Source organism: Musa acuminata, chromosome BXJ3-1 (genome assembly GCF_036884655.1).
Source record: "Musa acuminata AAA Group cultivar baxijiao chromosome BXJ3-1, Cavendish_Baxijiao_AAA, whole genome shotgun sequence".
NCBI lineage: Eukaryota > Viridiplantae > Streptophyta > Magnoliopsida > Zingiberales > Musaceae > Musa > Musa acuminata.
This window is the reverse complement of record NC_088349.1, coordinates 27,697,359-27,720,758: the sequence shown is the minus strand read 5'-3', so window position 1 is coordinate 27,720,758 and position 23,400 is coordinate 27,697,359. Positions and strand designations below refer to the sequence as shown.

The following is a 23,400-nucleotide window of genomic DNA, read 5'->3' as shown; positions in this document are numbered from 1 at the left end:
CGTATCTCGGGACGCAAAAAGGAGTACAACACGAGGACTTCCCAGGGGGTCACCCATCCTAGTACTACTCTCGCCCAAGCACGCTTAACTTCGGAGTTCTGATGGGATCCGATGCTTTAGTGCCGGTATGATCGCACTGGTTTCGGGTGCTTCGTCCCTCGCCTATGTGCACGTCGAGGCCGGCGCATCAACGTCCAGAGCCTCTTGCCCGTCACGAAATCGTCGGCGCTTTCTCGAACGATCACGAAATCCCTACTGCAAGCTCTCTCCGAGCCCTATCCCAATGACTGCGTATCGGCCACGGCAAGCTCGCGCTGAAACCATCGGCACTTTCTCGAACGATCTCAGAATCGCTATTGCGACCCCAATCCTGAAAGCTCTTTCCGAGCCCCACGATACTGACTGCGTAGCGGTCACGACAAATTTCGTGCCCCAAAACAATCGTCTCGGAGGTCTGCGGGAGATCTTTCGTATCTCGGGACGCAAAAAGGAGTGCAACACGAGGACTACCTCGGGGGTCACCCATCCTAGTACTACTCTCGCCCAAGCATGCTTAACTTCGCATTTCTGATGTGATCCGGTGCTTTAGTGCTGATATGATCGCACCGGTTTCGGGTCCTTCGTCCCTCGCCTATTTGCACGTCGAGGTCGGCGCATCAACGTCCGGAGCCTCCTGCCCGTCACGAAATCGTCGGCGCTTCCTCGAACGATCACGAAATCCCTATTGCAAGCTCTCTCCGAGCCCTAGCCCAACGACTGCGTATCGGTCACGGCAAGCTCGCGTCGAAACCATCGGTAGATTCTCGAATGATCTTGGAATCGCTATTGCGACCCCAATCCTGAAAGCTCTTTCCGAGCCCCACGATACTTACTGCGTAGCGGTCACGGCAAATTCCGTACCCCAAAACAATCGTCTCGGAGGTCTACGGGAGATGTTTCGTATCTCGGGACGCAAAAAGGAGTACAACACGAGGACTTCCCAGGGGGTCACCCTTCCTAGTACTACTCTCGCCCAAGCACGCTTAACTTTGGAGTTCTGATGGGATCCGATGCTTTAGTGCCGGTATGATCGCACTGGTTTCTGGTGCTTCGTCCCTCACCTATGTGCACGTCGAGGCCGGCGCATCAACGTCCAGAGCCTCTTGCCCGTCACGAAATCGTTGGCGCTTTCTCGAACGATCACGAAATCCCTACTGCAAGCTCTCTCCGAGCCCTATCCCAATGACTGCGTATCGGCCACGGCAAGCTCGCGCTGAAACCATCGGCACTTTCTCGAACGATCTCAGAATCGCTATTGCGACCCCAATCCGGAAAGCTCTTTCCGAGCCCCACGATACTGACTGCGTAGCGGTCACGACAAATTTCATGCCCCAAAACAATCGTCTCGGAGGTCTGCGGGAGATCTTTCGTATCTCGGGACGCAAAAAGGAGTGCAACACGAGGACTACCTCGGGGGTCACCCATCCTAGTACTACTCTCGCCCAAGCACGCTTAACTTCGCATTTCTGATGTGATCCGGTGCTTTAGTGCTGATATGATCGCACCGGTTTCGGGTCCTTCGTCCCTCGCCTATTTGCACGTCGAGGTCGGCGCATCAACGTCCGGAGCCTCCTGCCTGTCACGAAATCGTCGGCGCTTTCTCGAACGATCACGAAATCCCTATTGCAAGCTCTCTCTGAGCCCTAGCCCAACGACTGCGTATCGGTCACGGCAAGCTCGCGTCGAAACCATCGGCACATTCTCGAATGATCTTGGAATCGCTATTGCGACCCCAATCCTGAAAGCTCTTTCCGAGCCCCACGATACTTACTGCGTAGCGGTCACGGCAAATTCCGTACCCCAAAACAATCGTCTCGGAGGTCTACCGGAGATGTTTCGTATCTCGGGACGCAAAAAGGAGTACAACACGAGGACTTCCCAGGGGGTCACCCATCCTAGTACTACTCTCGCCCAAGCACGCTTATCTTCGGAGTTCTGATGGGATCCGATGCTTTAGTGCTGGTATGATCGCACCGGTTTCGGGTGCTTCGTCCCTCACCTATGTGCACGTCGAGGACGGCGCATCAACGTCCGGAGCCTCTTTCCCGTCACGAAACCGTCGGCGCTTTCTCGAACGATCACGAAATCCCTATTGCAAGCTCTCTCCGAGCCCTAGCCCAACGACTACGTATCAATCACGGTAAGCTCGCGCCAAAACCATCGGTACTTTCTCGAACGATCTCAGAATCGCTATTGCGACCCGAATCTGGAAAGCTCTTTCCGAGCCCCACGATACAGACTGCGTAGCGGTCACGGCAAATTCCGTGCCCCAAAACTATCATCTCGGAAGTCTACGGGAGATGTTTCGTATCTCGGGACGCAAAAAGGAGTACAACACGAGGACTTCCGAGGGGGTCACCCATCCTAGTACTACTCTCGCCCAAGCACGCTTAACTTCGCATTTCTGATGGGTTCCGATGCTTTCGTGCTGGTATGATCGCACCGTTTTCGGGTTCTTCGTCCCACGCCTATGTGCACGTCGAGGCTGGCGCATCGACGTCCGGAGCCTCTTGCCCATCACGAAATCGTCGGCGCTTTCTCGAACGATCACGAAATCCCTATTGCAAGCTCTCTCCGAGCCCTAGCCCAACGACTGCGTATCGGTCACGGGAAGCTCGCGCCGAAACCATCGGCACTTTCTCGAACGATCTCGGAATCGCTATTGCGACCCCAATCTGGAAATCTCTTTCCAAGCCCCACGATACTGACTGCGTAGCGGTCACGGCAAATCCGTGCCCCAAAACAATCATCTCGGAGGTCTACGGGAGATGTTTCGTATCTCGGGACGGAAAAAGGAGTACAACACGAGGACTTCCCAGGGGGTCACCCATCCTAGTTCTACTCTCGCCCAAGCACACTTAACTTTGGAGTTCTGATGGGATCCGATGCTTTAGTGCTGGTATGATCGCACCGGTTTCGGGTGCTTCGTCCCTCGCCTATGTGCACGTCGAGGCCGACGCATCAACGTCCGGAGCCTCTTGCCCGTCATTAAACCATCGGCGCTTTCTCGAACGATCACGAAATCCCTATTGCAAGCTCTCTCCGAGCCCTAGCCCAACGACTGCGTATCGGTCACGGCAAGCTCGCGCCGAAACCATCGGCATTTTCTCGAACGATCTCGGAATCGCTATTGCGACCCCAATCCTGAAAGCTCTTTCCGAGCCCCACGATACTGACCGCGTAGCGGTCACGGCAAATTCCGTGCCCCAAAACAATTGTCTCGGAGGTCTACGAGAGATGTTTAATATCTCGGGACGCAAAAAGGAGTACAACACGAGGACTTCCCAGGGGTTCACCCACCCTAGTAGTACTCTCGCCCAAGCACGCTTAACATCGGAGTTCTGATGAGATCCGATGCTTTAATGCTAGTATGATCGCACCGGTTTCGGGTGCTTCGACCCTCGCCTATGTGCACGTCGAGGTCGACGCATCAACATCCGAAGCCTCTTGCCCATAACGAAATCGTCGGCGCTTTCTCGAACGATCACGAAATCCCTATTGCAAGCTCTCTCCGAGCCCTAGCCCAACGACTGCATATCGGTCACGGCAAGCTCGCGCCGAAACCATCGGCACTTTCTTGAATGATCTTGGAATCGCTATTGTGACCCCAATCCTGAAAGCTCTTTCCGAGCCCCACGATACTGACTGCGTAGCGGTCACGGCAAATTCCGTGCCCCAAAACAATCGTCTCGGAGGTCTACGGGATATGTTTCGTATCTCGGGACGCAAAAAGGAGTACAACACGAGGACTTCCCAGGGGGTCATCCATCCTAGTACTACTCTCGCCCAAGCACGCTTAACTTCGGAGCTCTGATGGGATCCGATGCTTTAGTGCTGGTATGATCGCACCGGTTTCGGGTGCTTCGTCCCTCGCCTATGTGGACGTCGAGGCCGTCGCATCAACGTCCGGAGCCTCCTGCCCGTCACGAAAACGTCGGCGCTTTCTCGAACGATCACGAAATCCCAATTGCAAGTACTCTCCGAGCCCTAGCCCAACGACTGCGTATCGGTCATGGCAAGCTCGCGCCGAAACCATCGGCACTTCCTCGAACGATCTTGGTATCGCTATTGCGACCCCAATCCTGAAAGCTTTTTCCGAGCCCCACGATACTGACTGCGTAGCGGTCACGGCAAATTCCGTGCCCCAAAACAATCGTCTCGGAGGTCTACGGAAGATGTATCGTATCTCGGGACGAAAAAAGGAGTACAACACGAGGACTTCCCAAGGGGTCACCCATCCTAGTACTACTCTCGCCCAAGCACGCTTAACTTCGCATTTCTGATGGGATCTGGTGCTTTAGTGCTGGTATGATCGCACCAGTTTCGAGTGCTTCGTCCCTCGCCTATGTGCACGTCGAGGTCGGCGCATCGACGTCCGGAGCCTCCTGCCCGTCACGAAATCATCGGCACTTTCTCGAACGATCACGAAATCCCTATTGCAAGCTCTCTCCGAGCCCTAGCCCAACGACTGCATATCGGTCACGGCAAGCCCGCGCCGAAACCATCGACACTTTCTCAAACGATCTTGGAATCGCTATTGCGACCCCAATCCTGAAAGCTCTTTCCGAGCCCCACGATACTGACTGCGTAGCGGTCACGGCAAATTCCGTGCACCAAAACAATTGTCTCGGAGGTCTACGGGAGATGTTTCGTATCTCGGGACGCAAAAAAGAAGTACAACACGAGGACTTCCCAAGGGGTCACCCATCCTAGTACTACTCTCGTCCAAGCACGCTTAACATCGGAGTTCTGATGGGATCCGATGCTTTAGTGCTAGTATGATCGCACCGGTATCGGGTGCTTCGTCCCTCGCCTATGTGCACGTCGAGGTCGGCGCATCAACGTCCGGAGCCTCCTGCCCGTCACGAAATCGTCGGCGCTTTCTCGAACGATCACGAAATCCCTATTGCAAGCTCTCTCCGAGCCCTAGCCCAACGACTACGTATCGGTCATGGCAAGCTCGCGGCGAAACCATCGGCACTTTCTCGAACGATCTCGGAATCGCTATTGCGACCCCAATCCTAAAAGCTCTTTCCGAGCCCCACGATACTGACTGCGTAGCGGTCGCGGCAAATTCCGTGCCCCAAAACAATTGTCTCGGAGGTCTACGGGAGATGTTTCCTATCTCGGGACGCAAAAAGGAGTGCAACACGAGGACTTCCCGGGGGGTCACCCATCCTAGTACTACTCTCGCCCAAGCAGGCTTAACTTCGGAGTTCTGATGGGATCCGGTGCTTTAGTGCTGGTATGATCGCACCGGTTTCGGGTGCTTCGTCCCTCGCCTATGTGCACGTCGCGGCCGGCGCATCAACGTCCGGAGCCTCTTGCACGTCACGAAACAGTCGGCCCTTTCTCGAACGATCCCGAAATCCCGATTGCAAGCTCCCTCCGAGCCATAGCCCGATGACTGCGTATCGGTCACGGCAAGCTCGTGCCAAAACCATCGGCACTTTCTCGAACGATCTCGGAATCGCTATTGCGACCCCAATCCGGAAAGCTCTTTCCGAGCCCCACGATACTGACTGTGTAGCTGTAACACCCCTCAATTCCGAATGTTCGTATAAATCTTTGGTGATAATGTAAGCATCTATTTTAATTGACAAAAGAAATAGAGTATGAATCAGAGGTAACTTATTTTTAAGATTTGGGAGATCTGTTCAAAAAAAAAAAAAGAAAAAAAAAGAAAGAATCTGAGGACCTATATGTAAACCCTAAGGACCTAATCGTGAATATGATAAAAACAAGGACTAAACTGCAAAATGCACCAAATGACAAATTCCACCGCTTAAGCCTCTCTGCCTTCGTTGTTAAGGAAGCAGAGGAGGCAGCTCGTGGGTGATCAGGGAAAGAAAAGAAGAAGAAGAAGAAGAAGAAGAAGAAGGAGAAGAGAAAGAAAATTTGGGGCTTTTAGGGTTTTTGCTTTAATCTTGTTACTTCGGGTCAAAATTTGCAAAGGCAAGTGTTCTAACCCCATCCTACATAAGTATTTGACTCTGTTTTTATGTTGATTCAAAATTAAATTGGAAGATTTTTATTTAGAAACTGATATATTCCTCTTTGGACATAGAACTATGGATTCTGAAAGTTTTCGGTAAACTGACCCCTAAGCACTGCTTCGGCCCTAAGTTTTAGTACAGAATGAGAATTCAGGCAGGAACTATTTTTGTTTGAAATTAGACTCATATGTCTTTCTTTTGACACCGATTTGGTAGATTTTGGACACCGAATACTTACCCAAAAATTTGTTTCAAAAGAGCCTATAGACGCTGTAAAACAGAGTTCAAGACTTCTGACCTTTCGAAACTAAAACGCCTATAACTCCCTGTTAAAAATTCTGATTTGTACCAAACTGATTTTATTTGAAACTAGACTTGAAATCCTCTCTTTTGACATATAGTTTGAACATTTTGGAGTTCAATTGCTCATCCTATCGTCTGTTGAATCCGATCCTATAAAGTCTGCAAACCAGTGATTGTGATTTTGACCTTACGTTACCAAATCAGAGGTAACTCTGTGTTGGGAGCCCTGTTTCATATGAAATCTGTTCCATCCGAATATAGACTGATATATGGTTCAACCATAGCCTTCTTATGAGTATTGGAGCATATTTGTTATTTTGAAATATTTGTTGGATGTGCCACTGGAATTCTGACCGAAATCGAGCTTTGGTCGATTTCGCGTATTCTGTTTCATTTCCTTTGGATACTTGAATTCGCCTAACCTTCTTATTGGAATTGAGCTGGTTACGATTGCTTAGAATCCCTGTACACTCTTGCTTTCAATTCTTTCCCTAAAATGAATATTTTGTGAGAGATTTGTTCCTTGCATCACATTGTTTTTGAAAAGGCACATGTACGTTTGGTTGTTCCGCGTGTGCTTCCGTTATATGCTGCAATTTGTTGAAACTGCCTTCTTGTACTCTGGTGTGTGGGATTGTCTGGACCTTTGCCAGAAATGGTAAAGGGTATGCGCTGATTTGCCCGCTATGTGGGGTCCCGCTATGTGGGATATTCTGGTATGCGCTTATTTGCCCGCTATGTGGGGTCCCGCTATGTGGGGTCCCGCTATGTGGGATATTGCTTAGAGCCTGCGATGCTCTGCCGGCCCCCTTTGACTTCACCTAGACGTGGGTGGATGGAGCTCCCAGACGTGGGAGACTTTTGTCAGGTGGTCATTCAGAAATGGATGAATCACATTCTGACTGAGATCCCACTACACCCTCTATATGTTTGATATGACATCCAGAGTTTTGGTGAGTTATTTCTGTTCGTGCTCTGGATAGTTATGATATGATTGCAACGTCAAGGACGACGTTTGAGCTTCTGTATGACATATGAGTTTGATATGCTCTGAAATGCTTCATTCACTGTTGATTTTGCTTCGTAATGTTCCATATGTCGTTGATGTGATTTGGAACATTTTAAATGCCATTGATAAGCTCCGATATGTTTCCTTTGTTTCTGATATGCTCCAATTACTCTATGCCCCATCTGTCAGGAACCAAATATGTATGATTAAAAAGGACAATTATGATTCTGCTCCTAATGATATTATGTATACGAAATCGTATATTCTGCTTCGTGTTTGAAAACTGCATCTCTTTGGAAATTGTACTATTTTGATATGGATATGTTAGTCACTTGCTGAGCTCTTTATGCTCACCCCATTTGTTGATAAATTTTTCAGGATAGCGTAACTCTTGCTTAAATGTTAAGAATGGGCTGAGGCAGCGGAAAGTTTAGAAGACGTTGGGCAGAACTTTTGTTAGCATATATGTAGTTGTGTATAAGCTACCTTGCATCTAATGAAATGTGACTATGAATCTAAACCTGTGGATTTTGTGTAAGTTAAAGGATCCCTCATGTATAGGGTTTTGGAATGTTAAATTAAATTGTGTAATGATATGAACTTATGGTAAATCGATGATTGGGGTGACTGCATAGATTTCCCCACTTGTGGATTTATGTTGTGGTTTTTTTTTTATTTTGATGAGTCGAGTTCAGATTGTATGAATTATCGAGTGATGTGTGCTATGTTTATGAATTGCACAGGGTTATGAATTGATAGATTATAGAAGTGAAATTTTTGATCCGAATGTTTTTTCTTAGTGACCTCAAATGTGTGTTTGGATCCTGGGTTAGTTGTGGCGAAAAAATTTAAATATCATGGATATTTTTAGGGGCGTGACAGAGGTGGTATCAGAGCATGGTTTGAGGATCACTAGAATATTTGATATGTTGACGTGCAAAATATATTGTGGTCTAGTGAACTACAGTGATTGGTGAAAACTTTCTTTGATGTATTTTAGGAATCTAGGATGACGATGACATTTAGTCCTCCTACTTCATCTGATTTTGATTAATTAAGTGGGATGAAAGGGTAATCGGGGATATTGAATCAGAGTGGCGCAGCGGAAGCATGGTGGACCTAATTTCATTGGTGGTAGAAAAATGGATGATGCAAACAGAGAAGATATTTGATGTACAAAATTGTTTTGATGATCGAAAGATTTCTTTTGCTGCCTTATATTGGAAGTAGAGGCTTATCATTAATGAGAACAATGAAAAGAATTTTTGGAGATCAGTGAGAAGAATGATAAGGACAAGTTTACCAATAAGAATGTGATTGGAAATGAATCAGAAAGTGATAACAAGAGGGTCAAGACATTTGGATTTGAAATGGGAAGTCACCGCAAAAGACTCAATCATGTGTGAATTATAAGTTAAATTATGAAACAAATTTGTGTTTCAGGTGACTGGAGTCTATTTTGCTTGCGGAAAGTTGGATCATGAAATAAAAGACTGCCCTTTGAACAATAAGAAAGAGTCACTGCCTCATAAATCATCTGCCCATATCAGAGTGTATGCTATCACTGAATATGATTCTAAAACTTCTGAAGTAGTGATCGAAGGTATTATGCATGCTTATGAAAGAATGCAGATATTTGTTTGACCATGGGTCCTATCTACGATTTGATTCGTAACATGTTGCCTATCACTTGGGTATTCAACCTAGACCACTGTATTATGTGATATATGTAAGTACAATCAATGGAGATTATTTGATAACGAACTTGAATCTGGTCCTCTTGTTTGATTTTTGTTGGAGAACTTGAACTTTTGCTGATTTAGTTCTCCTAGAGATTTGGAGTTATGATATTATACTTGGTATGGATTGACTATCTTCTTATCATACCAGTATGGATTGGTATATAATGAATGATCACTTTTTGCATATTTGATCAGCCGATCTTTTATTTTGAGAGTATTGGACATTATTTATCTCTTTGCCTAATGTATCCCAGGATGACTTGTTTGGATTACCTCCAAATGTGATTTTGCTTTTGATTTGGTCCTTGGGATAATCTCAATATCTAAGCCTCTCTAGAGAATGACATCATTTGAGTGAGTGGAATTAGAAAAGCAACTACAAGGATTATTAAATGAGGATTTTATTTGGCTTAATATCTTATCATGAGGTGCTCTGGTGTTAGTTAAGAAGAAGGATGGAACATTGAGGCTTTGTATTGATTATAGACAGTTGAATCAGGTGACCATCAAAAACAAATATCCCATACCTAGAATTGATGATTTGTTTGATCAACTGCAGGGTGCACAAGTATTCTCTAAGATTGACCTGAGGTCAGGTTACTATCAGCTAAAGATCAAGGAGGAGGATATTTCAAAAACAGCTTTCAGAACTCGATATGGTCATTATGAATTCTTGGTGATGCCGTTTGGTTTGACAAATGCCCCTGCAGCTTTTATGGAACTAATGAATAGGATATTTCAACCGCTCTTGGATATCTGTGTAATTGTATTTATTGATGACATATTGGTGTATTCAAAGAGTAACCAGGAGTATGAGGAACACTTGAGTGATGTGTTGTCCATACTAAGAGAAAAGAAGTTGTATGCGAAGTTCAGCAAATGTGAATTTTGGTTGAATGAAGTTGCTTTCTTAGGCCATGTGATTTCAGGGAAGGGTATATCTGTTGATCCAAGGAAAATAGAAGCTGTAGTTGAATGGGAAGTACCAACAAATGTAACAGAGGTTAGAAGTTTCTTGGGCATGGCAGGTTATTACAGGAGATTTGTGGAGGGATTTTCTCGAATTGCTTAACCTCTCACCAAACTCACTAAGAAGAATATGAAATTTGTATGGGGCGATGATTGTGAGCAAAGCTTTCAAGAGTTAAAAAGGAGATTGACTAGTGCCCCTATTCTCACTATTCCAAGTGGTAGTGAGGGATTTGTAGTTTATACTGATGCTTCAAGAAAGGGCCTAGGATGTGTTTTGATGCAGGAAGGGAGAGTAATTGCTTATGCTTCTAGGCAACTTAAAGGTTATGAATTGAATTATCCAACTCATGATTTGGAATTAGCAGCAATCATTTTCGCTCTAAAGATTTGGAGACATTATTTGTATGGTCGACAGTTTGAAATCTTCACTGATCACAAGAGTTTAAAATATATTTTCACTCAGAAAGAGTTAAACATGAGGCAGCGAAGATGGATAGAACTTCTGAAGGATTATGATTGTGCCATCCGTTATCACCCGGGCAAGGCCAATGTTGTAGCTGATGCACTTAGTAGAAAATCTACAAGTTTTATGGCTAGTCTGGTCGTGAAGCAATGGAAGCTAATAGAAGAAAATTTTGATTTGAAAGCTTTGAGGAAAGAGCAAGACTCGATGATTTTGATGGCCTCCATTCAAGTGCAGTCTGATCTTATGCAACAAATTTAGGAGGGACAATTACGAGATCCACACTTAATCTACTTGAGGAGTGAAGTAGAAAAGGAATTGAAGCCACAATTTCAAGTTTCAAAGGATGGCCTATTGAGATTTGGGGAGAGAGTATGTGTACCAAATGAACTAGATATCAAGAATCAAATCCTAAATGAAAGTCATACTTCAAAGTATGCCCTACACCCTGGGAGCACTAAGATGTATAGAGATCTTCAAAGTTATTATTGGTGAGAAGGCATGAAGAAGGAAATTGCAATGTATGTTTCAAAATGTTTGACGTGTCAGCAAATCAAAGTAGAACACCAAAGACCTGGAGGGTTGCTGCAACCTTTAGTTATACCTGAATGGAAATGGGAATGTATTACTATAGATTTTGTTTCAGGATTACCCAGAACCTCGTGGAAGCATGATGCTATTTGGGTTATCATTGATAGGTTAACAAAATCTGCACATTTCCTTCCGATTAATATGACTTATTCGCTTGATAGACTTGCAGGTTTATATGTTAATGAAATAGTAAGACTTCATGGTATTCCAAAGGAGATCATCTCTGATAGAGACTCCAGATTTCTCTCTAGATTCTGGAGAAGATTACAGGAATCTATGGGCACTAAAGTTAAGTTTAGTACTGCATATCATCCTCAGACTGATGGTCAGTCAGAAAGAACAATTCAAACACTTGAGGATTTGCTTAGAGCCTATGTTATGGATTGGGAAGGTGAATGGGATAAGGATATTTCACTTGTTGAGTTCACGTATAACAATAGTTATCATTCAAGTATTCAGATGGCTCCTTATGAAGCTTTATATGGGCGAAGGTGCATAACACCTATATGTTGGGAGGAAGTTGGTGACAGAAAATTGTTAGCACCGGACAAGGTACAAGAAACTACCGAGAAAATTCAAGTTATAAGGAAAAGGTTAAAAGCTGCTCAGAGTCGTCAAAAGAGTTATGCCGACAATAGAAGGCGAGATATTGAGTTTGAAATCGGAGATTTGGTATTCTTAAAAGTCTCCCCCTCCAAAGGCATTATAAGGTTTGGGAAGAAAGGAAAATTAAGCCCAAGATTTATTGGACCTTTTGAGGTTCTTGAGAGGATTGGTTCTGTCGCTTACAGGATTGCTTTACCACCAGCATTGAGCCATGTCCATGATATATTTCATGTCTCGATGATTAGAAAGTATATGTATCACCCTGCTCACATCATTAAATATGAGCTGGTGGAGATCGATAAAGATTTATCCTATGTGGAAGAGCCTATTCAGATTATTGATAAGAAAGAAAAAGTCCTAAGGAATCGGGTCATTCCACTGGTTCAAGTAATTTGGAGACATCATTCTGGAGCGGAGACAACTTGGGAGCTAGAAGAGGAAATGAAAAAGGTGTATCCTCGTCTTTTCATCGAATAGAGGTACGATAAATTTAGAGGACTAAATTTTTCTTTTAAGGGGGGGAGAGTGTAACACCTCTCAATTCCGAATGTTCGTATAAATCTTTGGTGATAATGTAAGCATCTATTTTAATTGACAAAAGAAATAGAGTATGAATCAGAGGTAACTTATTTTTAAGATTTGGGAGATCTGTTCAAAAAAAAAAAAAAAGAAAAAAAAAGAAAGAATCTGAGGACCTATATGTAAACCCTAAGGACCTAATCGTGAATATGATAAAAACAAGGACTAAACTGCAAAATGCACCAAATGACAAATTCCACCGCTTAAGCCTCTCTGCCTTCGTTGTTAAGGAAGCAGAGGAGGCAGCTCGTGGGTGATCAGGGAAAGAAAAGAAGAAGAAGAAGAAGAAGAAGAAGAAGGAGAAGAGAAAGAAAATTTGGGGCTTTTAGGGTTTTTGCTTTAATCTTGTTACTTCGGGTCAAAATTTGCAAAGGCAAGTGTTCTAACCCCATCCTACATAAGTATTTGACTCTGTTTTTATGTTGATTCAAAATTAAATTGGAAGATTTTTATTTAGAAACTGATATATTCCTCTTTGGACATAGAACTATGGATTCTGAAAGTTTTCGGTAAACTGACCCCTAAGCACTGCTTCGGCCCTAAGTTTTAGTACAGAATGAGAATTCAGGCAGGAACTATTTTTGTTTGAAATTAGACTCGTATGTCTTTCTTTTGACACCGATTTGGTAGATTTTGGACACCGAATACTTACCCAAAAATTTGTTTCAAAAGAGCCTATAGACGCTGTAAAACAGAGTTCAAGACTTCTGACCTTTCGAAACTAAAATGCCTATAACTCCCTGTTGAAAATTCTGATTTGTACCAAACTGATTTTATTTGAAACTAGACTTGAAATCCTCTCTTTTGACATATAGTTTGAACATTTTGGAGTTCAATTGCTCATCCTATCGTCTGTTGAATCCGATCCTATAAAGTCTGCAAACCAGTGATTGTGATTTTGACCTTACGTTACCAAATCAGAGGTAACTCTGTGTTGGGAGCCCTGTTTCATATGAAATCTGTTCCATCCGAATATAGACTGATATATGGTTCAACCATAGCCTTCTTATGAGTATTGGAGCATATTTGTTATTTTGAAATATTTGTTGGATGTGCCACTGGAATTCTGACCGAAATCGAGCTTTGGTCGATTTCGCGTATTCTGTTTCATTTCCTTTGGATACTTGAATTCGCCTAACCTTCTTATTGGAATTGAGCTGGTTACGATTGCTTAGAATCCCTGTACACTCTTGCTTTCAATTCTTTCCCTAAAATGAATATTTTGTGAGAGATTTGTTCCTTGCATCACATTGTTTTTGAAAAGGCACATGTACGTTTGGTTGTTCCGCGTGTGCTTCCGTTATATGCTGCAATTTGTTGAAACTGCCTTCTTGTACTCTGGTGTGTGGGATTGTCTGGACCTTTGCCAGAAATGGTAAAGGGTATGCGCTGATTTGCCCGCTATGTGGGGTCCCGCTATGTGGGATATTCTGGTATGCGCTTATTTGCCCGCTATGTGGGGTCCCGCTATGTGGGATATTGCTTAGAGCCTGTGATGCTCTGCCGGCCCCCTTTGACTTCACCTAGACGTGGGTGGATGGAGCTCCCAGACGTGGGAGACTTTTGTCAGGTGGTCATTCAGAAATGGATGAATCACATTCTGACTGAGATCCCACTACACCCTCTATATGTTTGATATGACATCCAGAGTTTTGGTGAGTTATTTCTGTTCGTGCTCTGGATAGTTATGATATGATTGCAACGTCAAGGACGACGTTTGAGCTTCTGTATGACATATGAGTTTGATATGCTCTGAAATGCTTCATTCACTGTTGATTTTGCTTCGTAATGTTCCATATGTCGTTGATGTGATTTGGAACATTTTAAATGCCATTGATAAGCTCCGATATGTTTCCTTTGTTTCTGATATGCTCCAATTACTCTATGCCCCATCTGTCAGGAACCAAATATGTATGATTAAAAAGGACAATTATGATTCTGCTCCTAATGATATTATGTATACGAAATCATATATTCTGCTTCGTGTTTGAAAACTGCATCTCTTTGGAAATTGTACTATTTTGATATGGATATGTTAGTCACTTGCTGAGCTCTTTATGCTCACCCCATTTGTTGATAAATTTTTCAGGATAGCGTAACTCTTGCTTAAATGTTAAGAATGGGCTGAGGCAGCGGAAAGTTTAGAAGACGTTGGGCAGAACTTTTGTTAGCATATATGTAGTTGTGTATAAGCTACCTTGCATCTAATGAAATGTGACTATGAATCTAAACCTGTGGATTTTGTGTAAATTAAAGGATCCCTCATGTATAGGGTTTTGGAATGTTAAATTAAATTGTGTAATGATATGAACTTATGGTAAATCGATGATTGGGGTGACTGCATAGATTTCCCCACTTGTGGATTTATGTTGTGGTTTTTTTTTTATTTTGATGAGTCGAGTTCAGATTGTATGAATTATCGAGTGATGTGTGCTATGTTTATGAATTGCACAGGGTTATGAATTGATAGATTATAGAAGTGAAATTTTTGATCCGAATGTTTTTTCTTAGTGACCTCAAATGTGTGTTTGGATCCTGGGTTAGTTGTGGCGAAAAAATTTAAATATCATGGATATTTTTAGGGGCGTGACGGTGTAGCGGGTACGGCAAATCCCGTGCCCGAAAACAATCATCTCGGAGGTCTACGGGAGATGTTTCGTATATCGGGACGCAAAAAGGAGTGCAACACGAGGACTTCCCGGGGGGTCACCCATCCTAGTACTACTCTCGCCCAAGCACGCTTAACTTCGGAGTTCTGATGGGATCCGGTGCTTTAGTGCTGGTATGATCGCACCGGTTTCAGGTGCTTCGTCCCTCGCCTATGTGCACATCGCGGCTGGCGCATCAACGTCCGGAGCCTCTTGCCCGTCACGAAACCGTCGGCCCTTTCTCGAACGATCCCGAAATCCCGATTGCAAGCTCCCTCCGAGCCATAGCCCGACGACTGCGTATCGGTCACGGCAAGCTCGCGCCGAAACCATCGGCACTTTCTCGAACGATCTCGGAATCGCTATTGCGACCCCAGACAGCGTAGCGGTCACGGCAAATTCCGTGCCCCAAAACAATCATCTCGTAGGTCTACGGGAGATGTTTCGTATCTCGGGACGCAAAAAGGAGTACAACACGAGGACTTCCCTGGGGGTCACCCATCCTAGTACTACCCTCGCCCAAGCACGCTTAACTTTATATTTCTGATTGGTTCTGATGCTTTAGTGCTGGTATGATCGCACCGGTTTCGGGTGCTTCATCCCAAGCCTATGTGCACGTCGAGGCCGGCGCATCAACGTCCGGAGCCTCTTGCCCATCACGAAATCGTCGGCGCTTTCTCGAACGATCACGAAATCCCTATTGCAAGCTCTCTCCGAGCCCTAGCCCAACGACTGCGAATCGGTCATGGCAAGCTCGCGCCGAAACCATCGGCACTTTCTCGAACGATCTCGGAATCGCTATTGCGACCCCAATCCGGAAAGCTCTTTCCGAGCCCCACGATACAGACTGCGTAAAGGGTACGGGAGATGTTTCGTATCTCGGGACGCAAAAAAGAGTACAACACGAGGACTTCCCAAGGGGTCACCCATCCTAGTACTACTCTCGTCCAAGCACGCTTAACATCGGAGTTCTGATGGGATCCGATGCTTTAGTGCTAGTATGATCGCACCGGTTTCGGGTGCTTCGTCCCTCGCCTATGTGCACGTCGAGGTCGGCGCATCAACGTCCGGAGCCTCCTGCCCGTCACGAAATCGTCGGCGCTTTCTCGAACGATCACGAAATCCCTATTGCAAGCTCTCTCCGAGCCCTAGCCCAACGACTGCGTATCGGTCACGGCAAGCTCGCGGCGAAACCATCGGCACTTTATCGAACGATCTCGGAATCGCTATTGCGACCCCAATCCTGAAAGCTCTTTCCGAGCCCCATGATACTGACTGTGTTGCGGTCACGGCAAATTCCGTGCCCCAAAACAATCGTCTCGGAGGTCTACGGGAGATGTTTCTTATCTCGGGACGCAAAAAGGAGTGCAACACGAGGACTTCCCGGGGGGTCACACATCCTAGTACTACTCACGCCCAAGCACGCTTAACTTCGCATTTCTGATGGGTTCCGATGCTTTAGTGCTGGTATGATCGCACCGGTTTCGGGTGCTTCGTCCCACGCCTATGTGCACGTCGAGGCCGGCGCATCAACGTCCGGAGCCTCTTGCCCATCACGAAATCGTCGGCACTTTCTCGAACGATCACGAAATCCCTATTGCAAGCACTCTCCGATCCCTTGCCCAACGACTACGTATCAGTCACGGCAAGCTCGCACCGAAACCAACGGCACTTTCTCGAACGATCTCGGAATCGCTATTGCGACCCCAATCCTGAAAGCTCTTTCCAAGCCCCACGATACTGACTGCGTAGCGGGTATGGCAAATTTCGTGCCCCAAAACAATCGTCTCGGAGGTCTACGAGAGATGTTTCGTATCTCGGGACGCAAAAAGGAATACAACACGAGGACTTCCCAGGGGGTCACCCATCCTAGTACTACTCTAGCCCAAGCACGCTTAACTTCGGAGTTCTGATGTGATCCGGTGCTTTAGTGCTGGTATGATCGCACCGGTTTCGGGTGCTTCGTCCCTCGCCTATGTGCACGTCGAGGCCGGCTCGTCTCGGAGGTCTACGGGAGATGTTTCGTATCTCGGGACGCAAAAAGGAGCGCAACACGAGGACTTCCCGGGGGGTCACCCATCCTAGTAATACTCTCGCCCAAGCACGCTTAACTTCGGAGTTCTGATGGGATCCGGTGCTTTAGTGCTGGTATGATCGCACTGGTTTCGGGTGCTTCGTCCCTCGCCTATGTGCACGTCGCGGCCGGCGCATCAACGTCCGGAGCCTCTTGCCCGTCACGAAACCGTTGGCGCTTTCTCGAACGATCTCGAAATCCCTATTGCAAGCTCTCTCCGAGCCCTTGCCCAACGACTGCGTATCGGTCACGGCATGCTCGCGCCGAAACCATCGGCACTTTCTCGAACGATCTCAGAATCGCTATTGCGACCCCAATCCGGAAAGCTATTTTCGAGCCCCACGATACAGACAGCGTAGCGGTCACGGCAAATTCCGTGCCCCAAAACAATCATCTCGTAGGTCTACGGGAGATGTTTCGTATCTCGGGACGCAAAAAGGAGTACAACACGACGACTTCCCTGGGGGTCACCCATCCTAGTACTACCCTCGCCCAAGCACGCTTAACTTCGCATTTCTGATGGGTTCCGATGCTTTAGTGCTGGTATGATCGCACCGTTTTCAGGTGCTTCGTCCCACACCTATGTGCACGTCGAGGTCGGCGCATCAACGTCCGGAGCCTCTTGCCCATCACGAAATCGTCGGCGCTTTCTCGAACGATCACGAAATCCCTATTGCAAGCTCTCTCCGAGCCCTAGCCCAACGACTGCGTATCGGTCACGGCAAGCTCGCACCGAAACCATCGGCACTTTCTCGAACGATCTCGGAATCGCTATTGCGACCCCAATCCTAAAAGCTCTTTCCGAGCCCCACGATACTGACTGCGTAGCGGTCATGACAAATTCCGTGCCCGAAAACAATCGTCTCGGAGGTCTACGGGAGATGTTTCTTATCTCGGGACGCAAAAAGGAGTGCAACACGAGGACTTCCAGGGGGGTCACCCATCCTCGTACTACTCTCGCAAAGCTCGCTTAACTTCGGAGTTCTGATGGGATCCGGTGCTTTAGTGCTGGTATGATCGCACCGGTTTCGGGTGCTTCGTCCCTCGCCTATGTGCACGTCGCGGTCGGCACATCAACGTCCGGAGCCACTTGCCCGTCACGAAACAGTTGGCACTTTCTCGAACGATCCTGAAATCCCTATCGCAAGCTCTCTCCTAGCCCTAGCCCGACGACTGCGTATCGGTCACGGCAAGCTCGCTCCGAAACCATCGGCACTTTCTCGAACGATCTCGGAATCGCTATTGCGACCCCAATCCGGAAAGCTCTTTCCGAGCCCCATGATACTGACTGCGTAGCGGTCACGGCAAATCCCGTGCCCGAAAACAATCGTCTCGGAGGTCTACGGGAGATGTTTCGTATCTCGGGACACAAAAAGGAGTGCAACACGAGGACTTCCCGGGGTGTCACCCATCCTAGTACTATTCTCGCCCAAGCAAGCTTAACTTCGGAGTTCTGATGGGATCCGGTGCTTTAGTGCTGGTATGATCGCACCGGTTTCGGGTGCTTCGTCCCTCGCCTATGTGCACGTCGCGGCCGGCGCATCAACGTCCGGAGCCTCTTGCCCGTCACGAAACCGTCGGCGCTTTCTCGAACGATCCCGAAATCCCGATTGCAAGCTCCCTCCGAGCCATAGCCCGATGACTACTTATCGGTCACGGCAAGATCGCGCCGAAACCATCGGCACTTTCTCGAACGATCTCGGAATCGCTATTGCGACCCCAATCCGGAAAGCTCTTTCCGAGCCCCACGATACTAACTGCGTAGCGGTCACGGCAAATCTCGTGCCCGAAAACAATCGTCTCGGAGGTCTACGGGAGATGATTCGTATCTTGGGACGCAAAAAGGAGTGCAACACGAGGACTTCCTGGGGGGTCACCCATCCTAGTACTACTCTCTCCCAAGCACGCTTAACTTCGGAGTTCTGATGGGATCCGGTGCTTTAGTGCTGGTATGATCGCACCGGTTTCGGGTGCTTCGTCCCTCGCCTATGTGCACGTCGCGGTCGGCACATCAACGTCCGGAGCCTCTTGCCCGCCTCTTGCCCGTCACGAAACCGTCGGCGCTTTCTCGAACGATCCCGAAATCCCTATCGCAAGCTCTCTCCGAGCCCTAGCCCGACGACTGCGTATCGGTCACGGCATGCTCGCGCAGAAACCATCGGCACTTTCTCGAACGATCTCGGAATCGCTATTGCGACCCCAATCCGGAAAGCTCTTTCCGAGCCCCATGATACTAACTGCGTAGCGGTCACGGCAAATCCCGTGCCCAAAAACAATCGTCTCGTAGGTCTACGGGAGATGTTTCGTATCTCGGGACGCAAAAAGGAGTGCAACACGAGGACTTCCCGGGGGGTCACCCATCCTAGTACTACTCTCGCCCAAGCACGCTTAACTTCGGAGTTCTGATGGGATCCGGTGCTTTAGTGCTGGTATGATCGCACCGGTTTCGGGTGCTTCACCCCTCGCCTATGTTCACGTCGCGGCCGGCACATCAACGTCCGGAGCCTCTTGCCCGTCACGAAACCGTCGGCGCTTTCTCGAACGATCCCGAAATCCCGATTGCAAGCTCCCTCCGAGCCATAGCCCGACGACTGCTTATCGGTCACGGCAAGATCGAGCCGAAACCATCGGCACTTTCTCGAACGATATCGGACTCGCTATTGCGACCCCAATCCGGAAAGCTCTTTCCGAGCCCCACGATACTGACAGCGTAGCGGTCACGGCAAATCCCGTGCCCGAAAACAATCGTCTCGGAGGTCTACGAGAGATGTTTCGTATCTCGTGACGCAAAAAGGAGTGCAACACGAGGAATTCCCGGGGGGTCACCCATCCTAGTACTACTCTCGCCCAAGCACGCTTAACTTCGGAGTTCTGATGGGATCCGGTGCTTTAGTGCTGGTATGATCGCACCGGTTTCGGGAGCTTCGCCCCTCGCCTATGTGCACGTCGCGGCCGGCGCATCAACGTCTGGAGCTTCTTGCCCGTCACGAAACCGTCGGCGCTTTCTCGAACGATCACGAAATCACTATCGCAAGCACCCTCCGAACCCTAGCCCAACGACTGCGTATCGGTCATGGCAAGCTCGCGACGAAACCATCGGCACTTTCTCGAACGATCTCGGAATCGCAATTGCGACCCCAATCCGGAAAGCTCTTTCCGAGCCCCACGATACTGACTGCGTAGCGGTCACGGCAAATCCCGTGCCCGAAAACAATCGTCTCGGAGGTCTACGGGAGATGTTTCGTATCTCGGGACGCAAAAAGGAGTGCAACACGAGGACTTCCTGGGGGGTCACCCATCCTAGTACTACTCTCGCCCAAGCACGCTTAACTTCGCATTTCTGATGGGATCCGATGCTTTAGTGCTGGTATGATCGCACCGGTTTCGGGTGCTTCGTCCGTCGCTTATGTGCACGTCGAGGACGGCGCATCAACGTCCGGAACCTCTTGCCCGTCACGAAATCGTCGGCGCTTTCTCGAACGATCACGAAATCCCTATTGCAAACTCTCTCCGAGCCCTAGCCCAACGACTACGTATCGGTCACGGCAAGCTCGCACCAAAACCATCGGCACTTTCTCGAACGATCTTGGAATCGCTATTGCGACCCCATTCCGGAAGCTCTTTCCGAGCCCCACGATACAGACTGCGTAGCGGTCACGGCATATTCCGTGCCCCAAAACAATCATCTCGGAGGTCTACGGTAGATGTTTCGTATCTCGGGACGCAAAAAGGAGTACAACACGAGGACATCCCAGGGGGTCACCCATCCTAGTACTACTCTTGCCCAAGCATGCTTAACTTCGCATTTCTGATGGGTTCCGACGCTTTAGTGCTGGTATGATCGCACCGGTTTCGAGTGCTTCGTCCCACGCCTATGTGCACGTCGAGGCCGGCGCATCAACGTCCGGAGCCTCTTGCCCATCACGAAATCGTCGACGCTTTCTCGAACGATCACGAAATCCCTATTGCAAGCTCTCTCCGAGCCCTAGCCCAACGACTGCGTATCGGTCACGGCAAGCTCGCGCCAAAACCATCGGCACATTCTCGAACGATCTCAGAATCGCTATTGCGACCTCAATCCGGAAAGCTCTTTCCGAGCCCCACGATACAGACTGCGTAGCGGTCACGGCAAATTCCGTGCCCCAAAACAATCATCTCGGAGGTCTACGGGAGATGTTTCGTATCTCGGGACGCAAAAAGGAGTACAACACGAGGACTTCCCAGGGGGTCACCCATCCTAGTACTACTCTCGCCCAAGCACGCTTAACTTCGCATTTCTGATGGGTTCCGATGCTTTAGGGCTGGTATGATCGCACCGGTTTCGGGTGCTTCGTCCCACGCCTATGTGCACGTCGAGGCCGGCGCATCAACGTCCGGAGCCTCTTGCCCATCACGAAATCGTCGGTGCTTTCTCGAACGATCAAGAAATCCCTATTGCAAGCTCTCTCCGAGCCCTAGTCCAACGACTGCGTTTCGGTCACGGCAAGCTCACGCCGAAACCATCGGCACTTTTTCGAACGATCTCGGAATCGCTATTGCGACCCCAATCCGGAAAGCTTTTTCCGAGCCCCACGAAACTGACTGCGTAGCGGTGACAGCAAATTCCATGCTCGAAAACAATCGTCTCGGAGGTCTACGGGAGATGATTCGTATCTCGGGACGCAAAAAGGAGTGTAATACGAGGACTTCGCAAGGGGTCACCCATCCTAGTACTACTCTCGCCCAAGCACGCTTAACTTCGGAATTCTGATGGGATCCGATGCTTTAGTGCTGTTATGATCGTATCGGTTTCGGTTGCTTCGTCCCTCGCCTATGTGCTCGTCGCGGCCAGCGCATTAACGTCCGGAGCCTCTTGCCCGTCACGAAACCATCGGCACTTTCTCGAATGATCACGAAATCCCTATTGCAAGCTCTCTCTGAGCCCTAGCTCAACGACTGCGTATCGGTTACGGCAAGCTCGGGCCGAAACCATCGGCACTTTCTCGAACGATCTCGGAATCGCTATTGCGACCCCAATCCGGAAAGCTTTTTCCGAGCCCCTCGATACTGACCGCGTAGCCGTCACGGCAAATTCCATGCCCAAAAACAATCGTCTCGGAGGTCTACGGGAGATGTTTCGTATCTCGGGACGCAAAAAGGAGTACAACACGAGGACTTCCCAAGGGGTCACCCATCCTAGTACTACTCTCGCCCAAGCACGCTTAACTTCGGAGTTCTGATGGGATCCGATGCTTTAGTACTGGTATGATCGCATCGGTTTCGGGTGCTTCGTCCCTCGCCTATGTGCACGTCGAGGCCGGCGCATCAACGTCCGGAGCCTCTTGCCCGTCACGAAATCGTCGGTGCTTTCTCGAACGATCACGAAATCCCTATTGCAAGCTCTCTCCGAGCCCTAGCCCAACGACTGCGTATCGGTCACGGCAAGCTCGCGCCGAAACCATCGGCACTTTTTCGAACGATCTTGGAATCACTATTGCGACCCCAATCCTGAAAGCTCTTTCCGAGCCCCACGATACTGATTGCATAGCGGTCACGGCAAATTCCGTGCCCCAAAACAATCGTCTCGGAGGTCTACGGGAGATGTTTTGTATCTCGGGACGCAAAAAGGAATATAACACGAGGACTTCCCAGGGGGTCACCCATCCTAGTACTACTCTCGCCCAAGCACGCTTAACTTCGGAGTTCTGATGGGATCCGATGCTTTAGTGCTAGTATGATCGCACCAGTTTCGGGTGCTTCGTCCCTCGCCTATGTGCACGTCGAGGCTGGCGCATCAACGTCCGGAGCCTCTTGCCCGTCATGAAATCGTCGGTGCTTTCTCGAACGATCACGAAATCCCTGTTGCAAGCTCTCTCCGAGCCCTAGCCCAACGACTGCGTATCGGTCACAGCAAGCTCGCGCTGAAACCATCGGCACTTTCTCGAACGATCTTGGAATCACTATTGCGACCCCAATCCTGAAAGCTCTTTCCAAGCCCCACGATACTGACTGCGTAGCGGTCACGGCAAATTCCGTGCCCCAAAACAATCGTCTCGGAGGTCTACGGGAGATGTTTCGTATCTCGGGACGCAAAAAGGAATACTGTAATATCCCTCACTTCTGAAAATTATTAATAAGGATTTATATGTAAATTTGAGGACCTATATGAAATATAAAAATTTCAAGGACTAAACTGCTAAGTTACAAAATGAAAAGAAAATAAAGAAAACCGAAAATTTCGGTATTATCCCACCGCTTCTCAGCGAGGGCTGCAGCGAGGAGCTGTGGGGCGTGGGGAGAAGAAGAGAGGAAGAAGAGGGAGAAGAGAAGAGAAGAAGAAGAAGAAGAAGAAGAAGAAGAAGAGAGGAGGATAGCTGCGGCAAGGCTGCAGCGAGGAGG

The 23,400-nt window shown here is 48.0% G+C and overlaps 1 long non-coding RNA gene, 21 other non-coding genes and 9 pseudogenes across 22 annotated transcripts; 1 reads left to right on the top strand and 30 right to left on the bottom strand.

Annotated features, from left to right (window-relative positions):
• Positions 1-20: 20 nt before the first annotated feature.
• Positions 21-139, bottom strand: LOC135630315 (5S ribosomal RNA). The gene has a single exon (XR_010493843.1). It is a non-coding gene; the product is annotated as a 5S ribosomal RNA (ribosomal RNA).
• A 350-nt stretch (positions 140-489) lies between these two features.
• On the bottom strand, positions 490-608 carry LOC135630069 (5S ribosomal RNA; annotated as a pseudogene).
• A 350-nt stretch (positions 609-958) lies between these two features.
• LOC135629803 (5S ribosomal RNA) lies at positions 959-1,077 on the bottom strand. Its single transcript, XR_010493370.1, has one exon. It is a non-coding gene; the product is annotated as a 5S ribosomal RNA (ribosomal RNA).
• Positions 1,078-1,427: 350 nt separating this feature from the next.
• On the bottom strand, positions 1,428-1,546 carry LOC135630050 (5S ribosomal RNA; annotated as a pseudogene).
• Positions 1,547-1,896: 350 nt separating this feature from the next.
• LOC135630532 (5S ribosomal RNA) lies at positions 1,897-2,015 on the bottom strand. The gene has a single exon (XR_010494054.1). It is a non-coding gene; the product is annotated as a 5S ribosomal RNA (ribosomal RNA).
• A 350-nt stretch (positions 2,016-2,365) lies between these two features.
• Positions 2,366-2,484, bottom strand: LOC135630019 (5S ribosomal RNA). The gene has a single exon (XR_010493578.1). It is a non-coding gene; the product is annotated as a 5S ribosomal RNA (ribosomal RNA).
• A 349-nt stretch (positions 2,485-2,833) lies between these two features.
• LOC135629977 (5S ribosomal RNA) lies at positions 2,834-2,952 on the bottom strand. The gene has a single exon (XR_010493537.1). It is a non-coding gene; the product is annotated as a 5S ribosomal RNA (ribosomal RNA).
• Positions 2,953-3,302: 350 nt separating this feature from the next.
• On the bottom strand, positions 3,303-3,421 carry LOC135630046 (5S ribosomal RNA; annotated as a pseudogene).
• A 350-nt stretch (positions 3,422-3,771) lies between these two features.
• Positions 3,772-3,890, bottom strand: LOC135629812 (5S ribosomal RNA). The gene has a single exon (XR_010493377.1). It is a non-coding gene; the product is annotated as a 5S ribosomal RNA (ribosomal RNA).
• Positions 3,891-4,240: 350 nt separating this feature from the next.
• On the bottom strand, positions 4,241-4,359 carry LOC135629960 (5S ribosomal RNA). The gene has a single exon (XR_010493521.1). It is a non-coding gene; the product is annotated as a 5S ribosomal RNA (ribosomal RNA).
• Positions 4,360-4,710: 351 nt separating this feature from the next.
• Positions 4,711-4,829, bottom strand: LOC135629921 (5S ribosomal RNA). The gene has a single exon (XR_010493482.1). It is a non-coding gene; the product is annotated as a 5S ribosomal RNA (ribosomal RNA).
• A 350-nt stretch (positions 4,830-5,179) lies between these two features.
• On the bottom strand, positions 5,180-5,298 carry LOC135630340 (5S ribosomal RNA). The gene has a single exon (XR_010493867.1). It is a non-coding gene; the product is annotated as a 5S ribosomal RNA (ribosomal RNA).
• Positions 5,299-5,491: 193 nt separating this feature from the next.
• Positions 5,492-7,958, top strand: LOC135628524 (uncharacterized). Its single transcript, XR_010492888.1, has 2 exons — positions 5,492-5,994; positions 7,726-7,958. It is a non-coding gene; the product is annotated as an uncharacterized LOC135628524 (long non-coding RNA).
• Positions 7,959-14,977: 7,019 nt separating this feature from the next.
• On the bottom strand, positions 14,978-15,096 carry LOC135629982 (5S ribosomal RNA). The gene has a single exon (XR_010493542.1). It is a non-coding gene; the product is annotated as a 5S ribosomal RNA (ribosomal RNA).
• A 317-nt stretch (positions 15,097-15,413) lies between these two features.
• LOC135630068 (5S ribosomal RNA) lies at positions 15,414-15,532 on the bottom strand (annotated as a pseudogene).
• A 309-nt stretch (positions 15,533-15,841) lies between these two features.
• On the bottom strand, positions 15,842-15,960 carry LOC135629943 (5S ribosomal RNA). Its single transcript, XR_010493504.1, has one exon. It is a non-coding gene; the product is annotated as a 5S ribosomal RNA (ribosomal RNA).
• Positions 15,961-16,310: 350 nt separating this feature from the next.
• Positions 16,311-16,429, bottom strand: LOC135630042 (5S ribosomal RNA; annotated as a pseudogene).
• Positions 16,430-16,779: 350 nt separating this feature from the next.
• Positions 16,780-16,898, bottom strand: LOC135629800 (5S ribosomal RNA). Its single transcript, XR_010493367.1, has one exon. It is a non-coding gene; the product is annotated as a 5S ribosomal RNA (ribosomal RNA).
• A 93-nt stretch (positions 16,899-16,991) lies between these two features.
• Positions 16,992-17,110, bottom strand: LOC135630378 (5S ribosomal RNA). Its single transcript, XR_010493902.1, has one exon. It is a non-coding gene; the product is annotated as a 5S ribosomal RNA (ribosomal RNA).
• Positions 17,111-17,460: 350 nt separating this feature from the next.
• On the bottom strand, positions 17,461-17,579 carry LOC135630052 (5S ribosomal RNA; annotated as a pseudogene).
• Positions 17,580-17,929: 350 nt separating this feature from the next.
• Positions 17,930-18,047, bottom strand: LOC135630048 (5S ribosomal RNA; annotated as a pseudogene).
• Positions 18,048-18,397: 350 nt separating this feature from the next.
• LOC135629882 (5S ribosomal RNA) lies at positions 18,398-18,516 on the bottom strand. The gene has a single exon (XR_010493445.1). It is a non-coding gene; the product is annotated as a 5S ribosomal RNA (ribosomal RNA).
• Positions 18,517-18,866: 350 nt separating this feature from the next.
• On the bottom strand, positions 18,867-18,985 carry LOC135630545 (5S ribosomal RNA). Its single transcript, XR_010494067.1, has one exon. It is a non-coding gene; the product is annotated as a 5S ribosomal RNA (ribosomal RNA).
• Positions 18,986-19,346: 361 nt separating this feature from the next.
• Positions 19,347-19,465, bottom strand: LOC135629971 (5S ribosomal RNA). Its single transcript, XR_010493531.1, has one exon. It is a non-coding gene; the product is annotated as a 5S ribosomal RNA (ribosomal RNA).
• Positions 19,466-19,815: 350 nt separating this feature from the next.
• Positions 19,816-19,934, bottom strand: LOC135630062 (5S ribosomal RNA). Its single transcript, XR_010493601.1, has one exon. It is a non-coding gene; the product is annotated as a 5S ribosomal RNA (ribosomal RNA).
• A 350-nt stretch (positions 19,935-20,284) lies between these two features.
• On the bottom strand, positions 20,285-20,403 carry LOC135629987 (5S ribosomal RNA). The gene has a single exon (XR_010493547.1). It is a non-coding gene; the product is annotated as a 5S ribosomal RNA (ribosomal RNA).
• Positions 20,404-20,752: 349 nt separating this feature from the next.
• LOC135630075 (5S ribosomal RNA) lies at positions 20,753-20,871 on the bottom strand (annotated as a pseudogene).
• A 350-nt stretch (positions 20,872-21,221) lies between these two features.
• Positions 21,222-21,340, bottom strand: LOC135630040 (5S ribosomal RNA). Its single transcript, XR_010493598.1, has one exon. It is a non-coding gene; the product is annotated as a 5S ribosomal RNA (ribosomal RNA).
• Positions 21,341-21,690: 350 nt separating this feature from the next.
• LOC135630053 (5S ribosomal RNA) lies at positions 21,691-21,809 on the bottom strand (annotated as a pseudogene).
• Positions 21,810-22,159: 350 nt separating this feature from the next.
• On the bottom strand, positions 22,160-22,278 carry LOC135629802 (5S ribosomal RNA). The gene has a single exon (XR_010493369.1). It is a non-coding gene; the product is annotated as a 5S ribosomal RNA (ribosomal RNA).
• Positions 22,279-22,628: 350 nt separating this feature from the next.
• Positions 22,629-22,747, bottom strand: LOC135629842 (5S ribosomal RNA). The gene has a single exon (XR_010493406.1). It is a non-coding gene; the product is annotated as a 5S ribosomal RNA (ribosomal RNA).
• Positions 22,748-23,400: the final 653 nt, after the last annotated feature.